At 45.4% G+C, this 18,369-nt stretch overlaps 2 pseudogenes; both read left to right on the plus strand.

The window, feature by feature from the left end:
- Positions 1-932: 932 nt before the first annotated feature.
- On the plus strand, positions 933-2,418 carry LOC148481570 (uncharacterized; annotated as a pseudogene).
- A 6,311-nt stretch (positions 2,419-8,729) lies between these two features.
- Positions 8,730-18,154, plus strand: LOC148481571 (uncharacterized; annotated as a pseudogene).
- The last annotated feature ends 215 nt before the right edge of the window (positions 18,155-18,369 follow it).

The following is an 18,369-nucleotide window of genomic DNA, read 5'->3' on the forward strand; positions in this document are numbered from 1 at the left end:
TAATTTGCAGACGCATGTTGCGATTTCCTCGCCGATGGAACCAGAAATCTGCAAATAAACAGTGGTTCAGAATGGCACCAAACACGGTCTGCTTATCATGTACTAAACCTGAGATCTTAACTACAGTCGCTTTATTACATAATTAATAATGAATAAAACCTTGGATATTAACCTTAATGCTAGGGAACCTTCCTATGTAAGTGTGCAATGTGTAAGTGTAAGGATATTAAGAATAGATGCTAGTTAGCATTGTGTGACTACGTATTTGTGGAGTACACTGTGGTACGTGTTTTGCAGGGTTGTTCATATTATATGTTTTAGTAAATATGTATTTATATAATGAGGACTTTTAACATTGTTCTATTGCGTGGGAATCGCACGACGCTAAATAATAGCATCACCGTATGTACTGATATTGTGGGATTCGCTAAAATGGCGTTGTGTGGCCATTCGCAAAATGGCATTTTGTTGCCATTCGCAAAATGGCGTCGTGCAGATTTCAATGTTAACAGATTCTGTCTCAGCCAATTATCCGGCTTCGACAGTGTTTAGGAAAAAGTTCATTCAAAAAGGTTATTTATAGAGTTTTGTAAGTCATTTTATCTAAATTATATTTGTAATGCTTGGTACAAGTTGTTTGGTGTGAAACCATTGGTTCTTCAAAGGAAAACGCTGCTGGAATGTTTCTGAAGAATAAAGATAACATTTTCTTACCTAATTTGTGCTTATTCTGGATGAACTATGCTGAAAGTATGAATTTCAATTCTGAAAGGCTTGGGTAAATTCGTTTTTTTAGGAAATCATTGTACAACTACCAATTCATAACAACGAACCTGTTAAGCCACTATATATGGTGGGCTGTAAGTTTAGGGGCAACACATGTGGCGTCCGCGAACAGGATCCGGGATCCAAAGTAAAGAAAACAGCACAAGATGCCGCAGTCTGAACATCTACCCTTCACTACGGCAATTGGGCAGAGGGCTAGCCTCAGTCAAGAAACCTCTTCCAAGGTGACTGCTTTGCCGATAACCATGCCCTATTACTTTGGGGCCCCATGGCTGCCAACTTATTTTGGAGATGCACGTACACCGGTCACCAATACATTTAAAGAATTTAAGTATAAATTACAATCAATGTTCAGACTGTGTCCACTCAGTGATGTCCAGAAAGTAGAGATCCTCATCGGGCAGTTAAAGGCCTCACTTTACGTGAAGTGAAATCATGACCTCACAGAAACTGGAGAACCATCACAGATATCTTTGAAAAACTAGTCATTTTTTTTGACTCACAAACCATGTCCAAATTGAAAATTCACCTTTATGTGAGGAAGCAACAGCCCCACGAGTCTTTAAGACAAATTGCCCTTGGTTTGCAGGAATTACTTCAAGAATTACAAAATCTTGACCCTCGTGAGATCCAGCAAGAGGATCAAACATTAACTAACCTATTTATTGAGGGAGCTCTCGGGGAGGTGGTGCGCACTCAATTGCGAATGTGGAAATTTCAGATTCCAGATTGTCCATTCCTCGAATTTAAAGAAACTGTTATGAAAATTCTGGGACTGAATCAAATTTCTGAAGTTGACTCCTCCACAGCAGAATCTGCAGAGATCAGAGGCCCCTACGATGTAAATTATGGTGGAAGGCTAGACCCTCCAGCACCTAAAGAGTCCATTGTACAATATGCACAAATGTCCTCTTGTCCTGATCCAATTGGGGTAATGAAAGGTCAGATTGCAGAGCTGACGCAAGGTCTCACCATGGTGTGTCGAGAGCTAAAAGTACTAAAAAGGTAACAGGTCTCAACTAAGCAAAATGACTGGTGTTCTGATCATGGACCACATAATAACCCTAGATGGGATATCCCTAGCATCTCAGGAGGACGATCCTCTGATCAAATTAACACACAGGGAAGGCCCATATGCAGACGCTGCAACCAGATTGCCATCAACAGGAAAATTTAAGACTGAGAAGTACTGAGGCCAAGGACCAGTCCTCTGGAAGAATAGAAATATTAGGTCAACCCTTGGAAGAAAAACAACAACACAAGGATAGAAGTGCAAACATAGTATTGCAGAGACAGTTTGGAGTGATTGTTGAACCACATGCAGGCAATGTTCTGCTAGCCAGTGCCAAGAAAATTTCAGGTCAAGTTGTATGGTTCCATGTGCAATGTGGATACGGGTTCATAAATTGAGATGATACCAAGAGTGATATTTTTGTACATTACTCAGCCATCCAGAAGAGCAACCCAAGAAAATACCTTCAAAGTCTGGGAAATGGAGAGACTGTAGAGTTTGATGTAGTTAAAGGAGAGAACGGTGCTGAGGCAGCTAACATAACTGGTCCTGGTGGTGTTCCAGTCCAAGGCAGCAAATATGTATCAGGTTGCGACCATTATTGGTGCTATCCACAATGAAGAGGTCCTTCACGTAACTACCAAAACAGTGAAGGAAGAGAGAACTCTGAAGAAATTGAAAGCGTGGTAGACAGAGAGGGTGCTAATAAAACAATGGCCTTACTGAAGGTGTCGCTATCCACCATTCTATCAAAGGAGACCACATAGATGCAGACAAAAATATTCCAATACCGCAATGTCAGGTGAATTGCTGAAGAGAACAGTTGAGCAAGATATGGAGGAGTAAAGTGGATTGGGGAAGCAAAACTTGTGGGGCGTGATCAGACCACAACCTCCTTCAGAGCCATTATGTCAGAGCAGGTTCAGAATGGATGACACCAATTCTAGTATGACATTGTGTGCCACTGATTGCAAGTCAGACACTGACACTGATTCACCCCTAACAGAGAGGTTGGGGTCCCCTGAACCAAATTGCATAGTTTCTTTTATGCAAAAGTCTAAATCTATTGATCTTGAGGAACCATATATTGAAGCAAAAGAGTCCTTAATGTCTGTACCATCTGAGTACAAATTCCCAGACCATGAATACAGTAAAATAAGTTCACATGAGATAGCCTTAATTATGCAGCAGGCTTTGAGAAAGTCTGGAAGAAGTTACAAGGGCGCTATACCTATTCAGTATAGATATTAGCCTGTAAACAAATGTATAGAAAAGGTTTTGTTTTTGTATATGCCAGATGCAAAGTTATTTTGTTTTGGAAAATGTCAAAGGGACTGTTCAATATATGCTCAAAATTGTTCAATAACTGTTGCGTGAGGACACGCATATTTTCAGCGGACTTGAATGTAATACCTCGCTATGCAAGATATTACACCTAACACCATGCATCGTGTTACACTGCATGTCTGTTATTACACAGACAGACAATTCCCAGCAGTTTCAGCAGCAGCTCAGGAGCAGGTCACATGACTAGTGTCAGGTGGTAGGGAAGTGATGGTTGGGAGCGAGCAGCAGTTGGTCAGGGAGTATGCTGAGGTACCTGAGAATGCAGCAGTGGTGTTACTAACCTTATGGCCAAAATAAAGCCCTGCATCACAACAGGAGAGGTGGTGCTGACTGAGTGAAGATCCTCCTCCCACCATCAAGACTGTACTCAGTGACTGACAACAGAGACAGGCTGAGGAGCCCTCGGAGAGCCAGCTACAAACACCAGAGAAAACTGCCTCTAGTTACTTCAGTCCACCAAAGCATAAAGGAGGACAGCTGAGAGCTAAATAAGCAGTGAGCCCAACATAGTGAGTACTAAAGCTCCTGAGGTAACACAATGCATACTTTAGGCCAGTGGTCTCCAACCTGTAGCTCGCGAGCTACCGGTTGCTCGCGGTCTTAATTTTGGTAGCTCCCCTAGCTGCAGTACTGCCAAGTCAACTAGGAGGAAGTGTCCTCTGACATGTGCTCCCCCGTGGCATCGACGCCATAGGTGGAGCCACAGGGAAGCACATCTGGTGATTGCCGCAGCCTCTAAAACAATCAACTGATGTGCTTCCCCGTGGTTCCACCCACGGCGTCTAGCTATGGTGGAGTGAGAGACTCCCACCCAGCCCTGCCGGAAAAATCACACAGTAGCCCTGCCTTTATCTTTTGCTCCTCTACTGCATGTACCTCCTTGGAGCCGATAATTAACAGTGAAATGTATCTGTTCTTAAATTTTATTTGCAAACTGCAACAATATCATTGTAATAAATAAATGTATTTTTATTTTCTATAAAACATTTTTTTTTTTAATTTTCATTAAATTACCTTCAATTATTCGGTTATTAGCCAGATTTTGTTTTTCGACAATTTTAGTAGCTCTTGAGGAGGTTTCATTTTTCTAAAGTAGCTCACACCCTAATTAACATTGGATACCACTGCTTTAGGCCAACCAAAATGCCAGAATATTGTACCACAAGACAGTGAGTCACATCACTAGCAGCACAGATAGCAGAGGAGGGAGCTGTGATACTGAGCATAAAGACAGACACTGGCCCTGATTCAGAGCCGGACGCACTGACAGAGCACTCGCTCTGAATCAGGGCCGTCCCTCTGAATTTTAAAGTGGCCTCCTGGTCGCTCGCCTCCTGACCACCACCAGCTATAGTGAGCGGCCAAAAAGATGGTCGCGATGGTCAAGACCATCGTGACCATCGGGCTTGCGACGAGACCCTTGTGGTAGGGTCTTGTCTTCCGTAAGCCCTGGAGCCACTAGTGATGTCAGTGGGGCCGGCCCCAGACGGTAGGCGTTCCCATGGGAACGCCTCCGTCTGGGCAGCCACGCCCCCGGCACACCCACCAAAGGGGATATGCAGTGAATGACCAACGGTGAACGGCAAACAACTTTTTTTTAAAGAATATTCACTCCATTCATCAAAAATTTCCACTCCCTTGTCTCTTCAGCGATAATCCTTGGTCCTTGGTCTTTAAAGATATCGACCAGCTACTAATGTAACCAGCAGCCCACCAGTTATCCGAGAGTCACTGCAAAGAGAAGAGAGAGTTGTGCACCATCGAGGTTATAACCTAGTTAAAACAAAAGTGACATTTAGGGGTGGCTGGTTATTTTATACTGCAGTATAAAGTTTAAAAAATAACATATTAAGATACAGTTGTAATGCTTATATGTGGTTACCAAATCTTCACTCGACAATTATTATTTTATGATAGAGTGTTTAGGAAAAGTTGATTCAAAAAGGTTATTTATAGAGTTCTGTAAGTCATTTTATCTAAATTAAATTTGTAATACTTGGTACAAGTTGTTTGGTGTGAAACCATTGGTTCTTCAAAGGAAAACGCTGCTGGAATGTTTCTAACGAATAAAGATAACATTTTCTTACCTAATTTGTGTTTATTCTGGATGAACTATGCTGAAGTATGAAGTTCAATTCTGAAAGGCTTGGGTAAATCAGTTGGAGGGAATCATTGTACAATCACCAATTCGTAATAACGAACCTGTTAAACCACTAAGTATAGTGGGCTGTAAGTTTAGGGGCACCACAGAAGGTAAGTAATTAAGGACTAACTATATAATATATTAACCTTAAATAGCACTCATCTAAGAATCACATATACAGTTTTGTAATGTGAATCTCTAAAATTGAAAAATTGCCAGCACTATGTAAGTAAATGTTAATAAATCAAATATTAAATACTTTTTTTTATACTTTTATTAATACAAAAAATAAATGTACCATTTTGATGATGTGGAATATAACAATATTTTTTTTTTCCAATTTCAATATGTGAAATACTAAATGTGGTTACAGTATGTTTATACAACAACTTGTTTCAGAAGGGAACAGAAGGAGATGTATCATGTGAATAGCTAGGCAAACAAAATACTATATTCCATTGTCTACAGTGCATCCTTGTTGCCATGACAACAACTTCTCCAGATGATTGTACTAATCAAAAACAAACTTTGATGATAAGTAAAATAGCTGAATAGCTGTTTATTTGACTAAAGCCGCCATCATTATTTATTGATGTATTTGATGAACTATATAGGATCTAGTGATGGTATTAAAGCAGCTTAAGGTTTTATCTTTCTCTTAAAGGAAGCAACCCATATAAACAACAAGTCACCTATGTAGCTAATTGAATCCTGCAAAGAAGCATAGGAAAATTAAATATGGTTTACGTTGTAACCAAGAACCCGTCACTAGGCACATGAATTGTGCCAACCAGCTCTAACCTCATCACACTAGTATAGTAATAGTTCATGAAGAGGTTATGTTGATTTTAACCACTTCTTAATGTCAACTTGTAAGATCTGGCACATCTTATGACACAAATGTAAAATTAACCCATACAAATCTTGACACTGAGAAATATGGACTTTCAAAAGTATAGGGGTGTCCACCCCTTTACTATTTAGAAAAAAAATTGGTTGAAATCAGTGGCCAACGTCTTGGTAAATTTTCCATAAACCACTCTGATATACACAAGACAAACAGAAATATCAAGTTATTGGATCATGTGGTCTTGCTCCACCAGCTGCGTAATTAGAATAGTCTTGCCATTAGAATGGGACAATACATTTCATACATCACTCCTAAAAGAAAAAATATGATCTCTCTTTATTATAACTTTTTGCATGAATAATTTGAACATACATATGCTAAATTGGGACTATGCAATGGTTTCTTAGTTTCACCTATCTAAAGGCAGTGAGTTTTATTCTAATTAGCTAAACTACTCTCTGCTTTCATGTATATGAAAATGTTTAAAAAATATTTCATAGGGCTAATTTTTTCCTAAATAGCAGTTATACACTTGGGGTAATGGACAGCCATGCTTTCCCCAAATACCGATCCTCCACAACAAACTTATTTCACTGCTTGTGGGCCTGTTCCATAGTAAGGCACCAGTGGAGATTTGTTATTAAAGAGTTAGTCAATAATTCACTTCAGGTAGTCTACCATTGTGTACTAGTGTTTCTAAACGATGGAAGAAACTGTTATTAACCATTTCCGCAGCTGCTAGGAAGCGTGACCCCCAGAGATGTATCCAAATGCTTCCCCACCGTCAGTTATTTTGAAAAAAAAATGAATTTTTTATATGGATTTGCTAGAAGCATTAATTCATAAGGGAAGGCAAACAAAGATAGTCTTGTTTGTGAGAGATTTATAAACATTTGTCATGTTTCATCTAAGCAGATTAGGTGAGGTTTCCAACGCACAGTTTGTTATGGGACATGCACCTAAATACAAGACCCACAGATTGGATGACGAAATATGAATAGGATTGAGGAGTGTTAAGATTATTAGTTTTTTACTGACAGTGTGTTTGAATGACAATAATTGTTGCTGGGTAAATTGATGTTAGTTTGGATGTGATCAGCTGCTTCCAAGGGCCAGTAATATAGTTTGGGGGAGTGGTTATAGTGGCCTATATAGGAGCCTGTGGTCCTTGGGATCAGCCTCTTTGCAGGAATTTTTGAAACAAGCTAAGTATCACTGCCCCTGTTGCAAAAAGTAAATTTAGCTTAGTTTGCTTCTCCCCCTACTACACCATGCCTCGCCCACGTCGCTCTGCTCCCCCACCCCGTCAGCTGGCTGATTATGCCAGCCCCCTCAGCTTGCCCCCTGCCCATCGACGCCCCCCCCTTTCCCCACCTGTTCTTTCCCCACGTCCTCCTTCACCTCCTACCTCCCCTTTGGTTCAGCCGTCTTCCCCGGCGGCTCCCCCTCTGCCCGGGCACGCTGGTGCGGCTGCACCAGCGCCTCTCGCGGGTCCCTCATCCCCGGCGGAGTTTGTGCCCTCAGCTTCCCCGGGCCGGCACACTCCTCACGCAGCTCCGGCAGGAGCGTCCGATGGACGCTCCTCGCCGTTGCTCATCAGTCACGCGGCGGCTGGCGCTTACGCTGCACCAGCGGGAGCGCGAGTGCTTGCGTCTCCCGCTGGTTACACTGCATTGGGCCCGCCGGCGGGAGTGTCCGATGGACACTCCTTGCCGGCGCCCATCAGCCACACAGCAGCTGCCGCTTACGCTGCACCAGCGGGAGCGCGAGTGCTCGCGTCTCCCGCTGGGTACTCTGCATTGGGCCCGCCGACGGTTAGCGCCGCGGGTCACGTGGGGGCATTAGGCTTCGGTCCCTAGGGAACGGGTGGTCCCGCCGGCCTGGTCTGCACGTCAGGCCCGGCGGCCATCTTAACCCCGGCAGCCATTTTGAGCAGCACCCCTGGGGCAGTCAGGCAGTCACACAGCCCCATGATTAGCCAGCCTCACCCTGCCCATTTTTGGCCAGGTCAAGCTGTCCCTTCCACCTATCAGAATCCATGGTTCCCCGCCATCAGTGCCCCACCTCCCATTTATAATGCACCCCCCTTGTCAGTCGGCTCCTCCTGGGGTCAGGCTTCATGGAGCTCCGGGGTGGCCCCCCCCATTTATCCCTCCACCCCAGTTGTGTCCTCTTCACCTTTTTATCCCAACTACTCTGGGGCCACTTTTGGATCTTACCCTTTCTCAGGGTTTCATCCGCAGCTTTATTTCCCTTATTTGCCAATTTCACAGCAGAACGCATCATTGGCCCCCATGCCGATGCTACCTTCCGCATCGCCTGTCATGTACAGTCAAACCTCCACCAGTTTGCCCGCGATGCCCGACTTCGCGCTGGTGCCTCCGGCTCGTCTGTTAGCCGCACCTGCACCCCTTCCTCCTACGCCCGGCATTCCCACCCCCCCTGTGCCTTCCGGTCCTGATGTTCATCAGTCTACCCCGGTTGCAGATAATCGAAGGGCGACCGAGGCTCCTTCAAGCGAATCGTTCAATGTTGCAGCAGCTGATTCGGTGGGCATGGAGAAGGGACCGACAGGCGAGTCTTCGGCCACGATGAATGAACAAGTCGAGGAAGCTGTTACGGGTCCCTCTGGTGCTGGTGAGCATGATTCTTCTTGTTCGTCTATGTATGACTCTTCCTCTTCTCATTCTTCTGGTTCCCCTGCGTGTCCGCGTAAAATAGCCAGAATGGTTGCTAGGCGTTTAGCCAAGAAGTCAGTGAGTACAGCTGCACAGGGCGTTAGTGCTGAGCTAGCTACAGTGGCGGCAGTGGCTGATTCAGTGCATTGTGCGAACACCGCCGTTCTTCGCGGCCTGCGAAAAAGTGTGAGGGGGAGAATTCGCAAAGGTAAATTTGTTGACTTCTTTACGCTTACCGAGTATATGAAAAAGGCTTTTGGTCAGGCTAAGAAGGCGGGGGGTATGGGCGAGGAGGCTTTCTGTAGTTTCACCAGTTGGTTGAAGGGCCTGCTGGTATTTGCGGCATGCTATTTGGAGACACGAGCGGACGAACATGTAAACATAGTGAAATATATTTTTTTAGTTCTGGACATGTTTGTCCGTTCGCGGGCCTTGGCATGGCGTGAATACGACGTGCAATTTAGAAGAAAGCATGATGGCAGCAAGATTATTCCGTTCGGAGCAAAGGACGTAGAGGGGTGGTTAGAGGTGTCGCAGCAGCTTCGGCCTCCTTTAGACGGGATGCATCCTCGCAAGGGTTATGCTACTGGTAGGCCGGGGGCGACAGGAGTTATGAAGGGCAAATGTTTTGCTTTCAACGACTCCCGGTGTACACGGGGGTTGTCCTGTCGTTTTCGTCACTCCTGTCGTCTCTGTGGGGGGGAACATCCGGCCAAAGATTGCCATAGAGGGTCTGCTAGTGCCACCCAAGATCGTGAAGGATCAAAATGAGCTGGTTAAGGCTCATTCGCCTATTTGTTTAGCTGCACTTGCTCACTGGTTGGTTTTATATCCTCATAAGGAGGACGCTTCTTTTTCGTTAGAAGGTTTTTCGTTCAGTTTTTCTCTGCCAATAATGGGTCCTTTATGGGTCCAGTCTCCCCGTAACTTGCGCTCGGCCAGGGACTACCCAGAAGTTTTGCAGGCTAAAGTTAGGGCCGAGGTGCTGCTGGGGAGGATGGAGGGTCCTTTCCCTGTTCCTCCGTTGCAGGTTCTTTGTTTCTCTCCAGTAGGTGTGGTGCCCAAGAAGGCCCCTGGGAAGTTTCGTTTGATCCAACACCTATCATATCCTGATGGGTGTTCGGTGAACGACGCCATTCCGGATAGTTTTTGTAGAGTGAAATATCAAAGTTTTGATGAAGTATTAGGTTTAGTGCGCAGTTTTGGGCAGGGCGCGCTGCTGGCTAAGTTAGACATTGAGTCAGCCTTCCGTTTATTGCCGTTGCACCTAGACGCTATGCAGTTTATGGGATTCAAACTAGAGTCAGGTTACTTTGTCGACAAATGTTTGCCTATGGGTTGTGCGGTTTCCTGTGCCTATTTTGAGAAATTCAGCTCTTTTTTACACTGGTGTGTTCAGGCCGGCACAGGGCAAGCGGGCGTGGCGCACTATTTGGATGACTTTCTCTTCATAGGTCCAGGAGAGAGCGACGTCTGTGCAGACCTCCTCTTTTCCGCACAAGCTCTGTTTCGCATTTTAGGGGTTCCCATTGTGTGAGATAAGACGGAGGGTCCCATTTCTTGCCTGTCGTACTTGGGAATTGAGATAGACACGATTGCGGGTTGTTGTAGGTTACCGAGCGACAAAGTGGCTAGATTGTTAGAACAGATTGTGGGTTGTTTAGCAGTGGACACGGTAAGATTACGTGGAGTTCAGTCACTGCTGGGTTCCTTTAATTTTGCTTGTCGCATAATTCCCATGTGCAGGGTTTTCTGTAGGAAATTGGAGAGTGCCACTGCTGGGTCGAGACAGCCACATCATCATATTCGTTTGTCGTCGGAGATCAAGGAAGATCTTCGGGTTTGGACCAAGTTTCTGGTTCATTTCAATGGCAAACGTATTTGGCCAGCGCCTCCGGTAGCAAATGGGTCATTGCAACTGTATACTGATGCGGCTGGATCATCTGGTTTTGGGGCTTTTTTCAATGGGGAATGGTGTGCTACTGCTTGGCCTTTAGTTTGGCGCGACGAAGGCTTAACTAGTAATTTGTTGCTCTTGGAACTGTTCCCAATTGTTGTTGCTGTGGAGCTCTGGTCAGCACGTCTGAGTAACCGGCATGTCATTTTTTGGTGCGGCAATTTGGGAGTGGTGCACGCCATTAACAACCAGCGATCGTCCTCTCTGTTAGTTTTGCGTTTGCTTTGTCATTTAATTTTGCGCTGTTTAGAGGCCAACATACGTTTTAGAGCTCGTCATGTACCGGGTGTTGTTAACGAGATTGCAGACGCATTGTCTCGTTTTCAATTTGAACGTTTTCGGGCGCTTGCACCGTCTGCTTCTGCTGTTGGTTTGATATGCCCCCCGTTTGTGTGGCAGATCATCAGGCCAGCTTAGAGGCTTTGGCGATGCAATCGCTCGCTCCATCAACTCTCCGCAAGTACTCGGCCGCATGGCGGGATTGGAGCAGTCACTGCGTGTGCCAATATTCGGAGGGTAAGTCTCCGAAGGAGTTGCTGTCATCCTTTGTTTGGGAGAGATATCAGCAGGGGAGGTCCAGGGCCTACGTGGGGTCGGCGCTTGCGGGAGTCTCTTTTTTTAGCGAACTTAAAAGTTTGCACGACCCAACCAGGTCTTTTCTTCTTGCTAAGGCTCTGAAAGGTTGGGCGAGGCAGGCTCCTGCTCGCGCCATTCCCGTCGGCCGGTGGACACCCAGCTTTTGGCAGCATTGCTTAGGGTTATGGAGAAGGTAGCTTCTGATGCGTTTGAGGCTGCTCTTTTTCATTTAGCTTTTTCTTCTGCATTTTTTGGAGCTTTCAGGGATAGCGAATTAGTGGCAGTTAATAGTTTATTTGAGTCCTCCGGGTTGTTGTACAAGGACATTATTTTTAGAGATGCAGCAGTGCTTTGTAAGCTTCGCCTCTCTAAAACAGATCAGACAGGTAGGGGTAAATGGGTCACGCTTGCTCAGCAGCAGGATTGCAATATTTGCCTGGTTCATTTAGCATCTCAATACATGTTGGTGCACCCAGTTGGGGGGATTCAGTGGTTGGTTCATGCGGATGCTAGGCCTCTCACAAAGTTTCAGTTCACTGCGTTATTTAAGCGAAGTTTAACAGAATTGGGTTTAGATCATACAGCTTACGGCACCCATTCCTTTCGAATAGGGGCAGCCACTTGTGCAGCGCTTGCTGGGGCATCTCCTTCGGATATTCAAAAGGTGGGGCGTTGGAAGTCAGGGAGTTATAAGAAGTATGTTCGCTGCGACAAGTTGTAGGTGCGCACCTTGCGATAACCCGAAAACTTTGTTTACCTGCCAATCATTGAACGGTTAGCGTTCAACAATTGGGGGTGTGAGGGGATTTTTTAATTTTCCTCCCGTTAGCCATGATCTGGCCCAATTTGGTTCACGGGTAGGTTTTTGGTTTTTTCTTCTTCACTCGGGTTCCTGTTTCCCCCTTTTTTGCATCCCTGCTAGTTAGTTGCTCTGTGTTGTTCTTAAGTTGTGTCGTTTTTGATCCAGGTTGGGTGTGGTTTCTCATGTTAGGGTTTCTTCTTTTACAGTGTTGACAAAAGAAGACGGGCAGGTGTGGTTGGTTGGCCACTCCTACATTTTTTGGGCAGAAAAGCAAGTCTCGGGTCGGACTAGTGGCTTGCCAATTGGTAGTCGGAAAGTGCGTTGGATTGGAGTGAGAGGTTTGCGTGTGGACGGTGTATTGGCACTGATTGTTTCTGCGGTGGCAAAATGGGGAATGCCCGAATGGCTGGTGCTTCACGTTGGTGGCAATGATGTCGGTCAGCTTACAGGTGTGGGTTTAATTGTGAGTCTGCGTGAGATTGTGCATTCGATTCGTACAAAATGGCCATCCGTTCAGATTGTGTGGTCGGAGATGACACCCCGCTTGACGTGGAGAGGAGTGAGAAAGTTTAGGGCTTTGGATAGAACGCGGAGGAAGGTGAATGTGGCAGTGTCTAAGCATGTCGTGTCGATAGGTGGCTTGGTTGTGCGTCATGGCTTTTTCGAGGGTGATCTTGTACGTTTTTTTCGTCATAATGGTGTGCATTTGAACGGCCTGGGTATGAATCTTTTTGTTCAGGATTTGTTTTCATTTCTTGGTTAGTTCTTTTGGGTGGTGGGCCAGTCTCTATTAGGGCCTGGCTTTGGCGGGAGTATGTTGCAGCTCAGAGGCTTTATGGGACGCAAGATAACTGTGGGAGCACTTGCTCTCGATGTACAAGGCGGATTTGTCCTGCTCCGCACGGGGGGACACGGGCGTTTTTGCACGAAACGCCTCGAATTGGCCCAGGAGGGAAGTGAGACCCTCACGGTTTAAGTGCGTCTGAAAGGGGGGACGGGTTAGTCATTCCCTGAGTATTTTGGAGTAAGTTAAAAAGCTAGAACTGAGTCTGCAGCGTCTCTTTGCCACCCTGGTTAGGTTAATTTATTCAATTATAAATAAAAGCTGTGACCTTTTTGAGCCAAGCTTTGGTGTCTGTGTCTTTATTTGTAGTTAAGGTTAAGTAAGTTAATCAAGGTTGATAAGTTTGGAAGTAATAAACGTATGTAATTCTTATGGATGACGAAATATGAATAAGATTGAGGAGTGTTAAGATTATTAGTTTTTTACTGACAGTGTGTTTGAATGACAGCCTTGTTGCTGGGTAAATTGATGTTAGTTTGGATGTGATCAGCTGCTTCCAAGGGCCAGTAATATAGTTTGGGGGAGTGGTTATAGTGGCCTATATAGGAGCCTGTGGTCCTTGGGATCAGCCTCTTTGCAGGAATTTTTGAAACCCACCATCCCTCCCTGATATTTGGTTGTGTATTAACCTTTTTCCCATTACAGGTGAGGCACAGCAGGGCGGGAGTACGCTGCAGCTCAGTGGCTTTATGGGACGCAAGATAACTGTGGGAGCACTTGCTCTCGATGTACAAGGCGGATTTGTCCTGCTCCGCACGGAGGAACCCGGGCGTTTTTGCACAAAACGCCTTGGATTGGCCCAGGAGGGAAGTGGGACCCACATGGTTCAAGTGCGTCTGAAAGGGGGGACGGGTTAGTCGTTCCCTGAGTATTTTGGAGTAAGTTAAAAAGCTAGAACTGAGTCTGCAGCGTCTCTTTGCCACCCTGGTTAGGTTAATTGATTAAATTATAAATAAAAGCTGTGACCTTTTTAGCCAAGCTATGGTGTCTGTGTCTTTATTTGTAGTTAAGGTTAAGTAAGCTAATCAAGGTTGATAAGTTTGGAAGTAATAAACGTATTTAATTCTTAACATTTATATTTCCTCCTCATTAGGGAGAGGGGGGTTGTTTCCTTGGGCGGGATGTATCAAAACGAGAAATGCGGTCAAACCCCAAAAATATGGGTTTGACCGCATTTCACATATGCACCAAGCCCCGGAATGCGAAACACTCCAGGGCTTGGTTGCGGTTGATAACACCATCTTCTGATTGGTGTTACCCTATAGAAGCCTATGGGCTTCTATCGGGAGAGTGCTGCGAGAGGGATCCAATCAGATCCCTCCCAGCACCCCCCGCGGCATGCGCATAAAAATGCCAGAAGGGGGCTTCTGGGTCTTAGACACGTAAGTCCCTCCATCGCAAAGGGCTGCTCTTACCGAGAGAGCAGTCCTTTGCGTTGTTCTTCATGCAGCTACATCCCCAGGTTTGTGATGTTTTTAGGAGCAATACAGCAAGTCACACCCCAATTCACATCACGCTGGGGTCTTGCTCAGCACTCAGAGAGTGCAGTGGATGACACGCACATATGCACCTCATCCCTTACCGCTTCTTGGTGACACCATCTGAAGAGTTGACACCAAAATAGCAGAGCAGCTCTACTATTTTGGTGTAACCCGTTTAGATGGTGTCACCTGACGCAGCCCGCACCCTCCTCATATCCCTAGCGATGCCACTGGGTCAGACTCAAAGAAGTTGTTAGATGCCCCTTGATATCTGACAAATTTGTCACTATTTGTTTCATTAAGGACACAGGAGCTCATTCAGATCCGCTCGCTAGATGCAGCAGCTCGCTCCCAGCGTATGCAAATTCAGCTAAATGACATCAAGGCAGGCGATTGCACGGCAAGGCACAAGCACAGCCACTATGTCTTGGCGAGCGATAACTTTGTGTTTATAGATGCCCACTAGCGCACGTCATCTCCAACAAGTATATACAACCATCGGTACATCGGGTTCCATCTTGATCTGACCGCAGCGCTTGTGGTTGCTTTTATCCTACCGCAAGCACTGCAAGCATTTCAGTGTAATAACCAGCCAGGTGACGTGTACTCTAATGCTGCCTGTTAATTATGCACACCTCTGAAATGGCATTGAAACACTCAGACACGCCTGTGTTCACAACTCCTCTCCCCCGTTACTACAGCCCTCCCCCTGTTACCACCCACAAACGGCCTCTCCTGTCGCTCATTCCACTGGGCTGTCTTTGCCTGGCGAGCGAGAGCTTTCCGATCGCTCAAACTAGTTCCCACATGCGCACTGCGATGCATACGCATGCGCAAATGCATAACAACGTCCACGTACGAGCGAGCGGCCGCTTGCGAACGGATCTGAATCAGGTCCACAATTTGATCTCAAATAATGATATACTAGGTTACTGAGAATATGTCAATCCATACACACGTTATATATCACCTTTTTGTCTGTAGCTCTATTGCATAAGTGAGCATAAAACACTGGCCTCTTTGAACAAAGTCATAAATGTACAAATTTGTATTGAAAACAATGGGCCTGATTCATTGTTTGACCACCCACAGCTTTTACGAGCGGCCAGGTGATGGTCGCGACCATTGGGGGTTGTGATGAGACCCTTGTGGTAGGGTCTCGTCCATCGCAAGCCCAAGAGAGCTTCCTGCTCTAACAGAGCAGGAAGCTCTCCACTGACATCACTGGTGATGTCAGTGGTGCCTCCCACAAACGGTAGGCGTTCCTTCGGGAACACCTCCGTTTGTGTATCCACCCCCCCTCCCTGCATACAAAACGGGGCGAGCTGTCCATCAACATCGACAGCCGACCCTTTTGTAGTGAGTCCCGGAGCGAGAGAATTTCGCTCTCGCTCCGAGGCTTGCTCATGCACGCGGGGCGCGTGTGCAGTACCCCACCAGCGACCCGCTTGCGAGCGCTAAGCGCTCGCGAGCAGGTCTGAATCAGGCCCAATATGTTTACAATTACATATAGAAATTGAACTAGAGACATAGCCATGGGTATACCACCGGGGAATAGTAGGTTGCTGTGCAGGTACCCTCCCAGTGCGCTCTATTTTTACCATTAAAGGCTTTTTATATACAAGTTACTTTGAAACCACCATCCAGGGATATTAGCCCAGGACTATACAGGAGGTGGTTTTTCTTTGCCTCTGGGACTCAACCTGGACTATATATTGTAACAACATCTATCTTCCTTTGCTGAAGTCATCATTCTTAATGTATTACTGGCATAACATTGCTTACATTAATTGTGCATCTCTATAATTGTGGTGAACTATACCAGTGTGTACTGGGCGCTGCTGCCGCTGACGGGACTAAGAGGGGGAGGGCGGATCTGTGGACCAGGGCCCCCATCATGCCCCTCCAGCAATCTCGGACCCAGGTAATCAGTACCCACTCTCCCCCTCCCGGCAAACCTGCTGGTGGGTGTAAACTCTTTAGCGCCTTTTTTTTCTCTTCTTGGCTTCGATATTATGTTTAAAGATGCTTTGAAAGGTTAAATAAAACTATTTCAATAAAGGAAAAAATGAAAGAATCAACGTCTAATTGAACAGCCTCCATAATAGTGTTACTATGTTTTGGTCTTATTTCCTTTCACTCATATATCTAAGAACATTTTGTCATTTCTTTACAGACTACACAATATTTTCTTCTATATGTGCTATAACACATTTTGTTGTATGTTTAGTGTCTTATACTGTAGATCAACTTTAAAAGCTTTTTTTATCCTTCCCTGACTGCACCAGTCAATATTTCTTGTAAGGTGTTTTTTGTAGCACTTCTAATAACTGCCAAGTCCTTGGAGAACCATATTAGCTTTCTCTGCCTTTTGCTTTTACCAACAAATCTAGCACAAGCTTCAATGTATTTAACTGTTCTTACACTTCACCCATCAACTCCCATCCAGTCAGAGCCCCACAAAAGTATCTATCTGCTATTGTTTGACTTATTTACCTGCTGATTTTCAAATAATTATCAGCTTTATTAACAACATAACTATCTATGAAACCATCCAAAAGAGATGCAAAAAAAGCGTACAACATCTGTGAGATGGGCTTTATTATTTCTAAAAATACAATAAGCAAAAAGAAATAAAGTGTATCCCTCCTTTAGGGTAACTAAACAGGCTAAAGTGATTTGATTTGCATTGGATTTGATCATCTAGTAGGTCCTGAAAAAATCGATTGCACCCCCACACCTACATAGTACCAGCTCAATGCTGAATAGAACCGTGCTCCAATATGGCCATTGGGTAACGGGGTAACAAGTGACAATCTATCGTGACATCAAAAATTCCACAATGCACCGATAGCCCATGAGTTTTATTGCATGCAGGAGGTTTTAGAACTACAAGCACCATCATGTACATAGGTGAAAGTCATGAGCATAACTACCATAGGTGCAAGGGGTGAAGCTGCTATGGGGCCCAGAGCTGATAGGAGGGCCCATCTTCTTGTCAAAGTTACATGTGTTATTTAAATTTTTCACCATTGGGTGGTACATCGGGGCCCTTACAAATTTTTGCTATGGGGCCTTCAAATACCTAGTTTCGCCCCTGGTGCATGAATATTTGCACTTCTTGTAAAGCCACAAAAGCCCCCAATAAAATAAACACATCTCCCCAATAAATAGTTACCTGATATCTTCTTTCTCTATTAGTCCACCTAAGTCCCAGTGGAAAAGCTTTCATTGATAAGGCTAAAGAAAGAGGAGCATGGAAGATGAACACTGCATTATGCTCACTCCATTGAGTCTGGCTAAAAACAAACCTGTGAGTCAGTCAGTCAGTCAGACTCTTATGCTGATTAGCTTAGTAAGTGTATTGGCGGATTCCAGTCTGCAACAGGTATTCAGATATATCCAATAATTAGCACCTCAGTGATTTCCTATGTTAATATTGAATCCAATTCCTAGTCCTGTGCTAATGGTTTGTAATGTTTTTCTTAAGACTTGACCCTTGGAAAGCTCCTTGCACAGCGCCTCTTTCTCAGCAGAAATGTGAGCAATGATGGCATTCTCTTCTTGGCAGGTGCAGTGGCATCCCTTCCAGCACTGACACCTGGTGCGAGGAGGGTTGGAGTGCGTGTGGTGACAAAAATGGGGCTTGGACTCATGGGAAGTGGCGTGGCCTCATGACCAAACCCCCATTCTTATCACTCGGGGGTAATTGGGAGGGGGGTGCCTATGTGCAGTGCCAGCTCCCTCACTGTGTCAGGATCCGAGTGCTGCACTTAATGCTACAGTGCAGCACCCAGCTCCTGTCACTGAGGGGGAGTCGGCACCTTGGTGTCACCCATCGGCAGGTGACACCCAGCTGTGGCCCGTACCCACTTTGTGGCACCACTGTGCAG

This window comes from Taudactylus pleione, unplaced genomic scaffold, assembly GCF_031769625.1.
Source record: "Taudactylus pleione unplaced genomic scaffold, aTauple2 ptg000573l, whole genome shotgun sequence".
Lineage (NCBI taxonomy): Eukaryota > Metazoa > Chordata > Amphibia > Anura > Myobatrachidae > Taudactylus > Taudactylus pleione.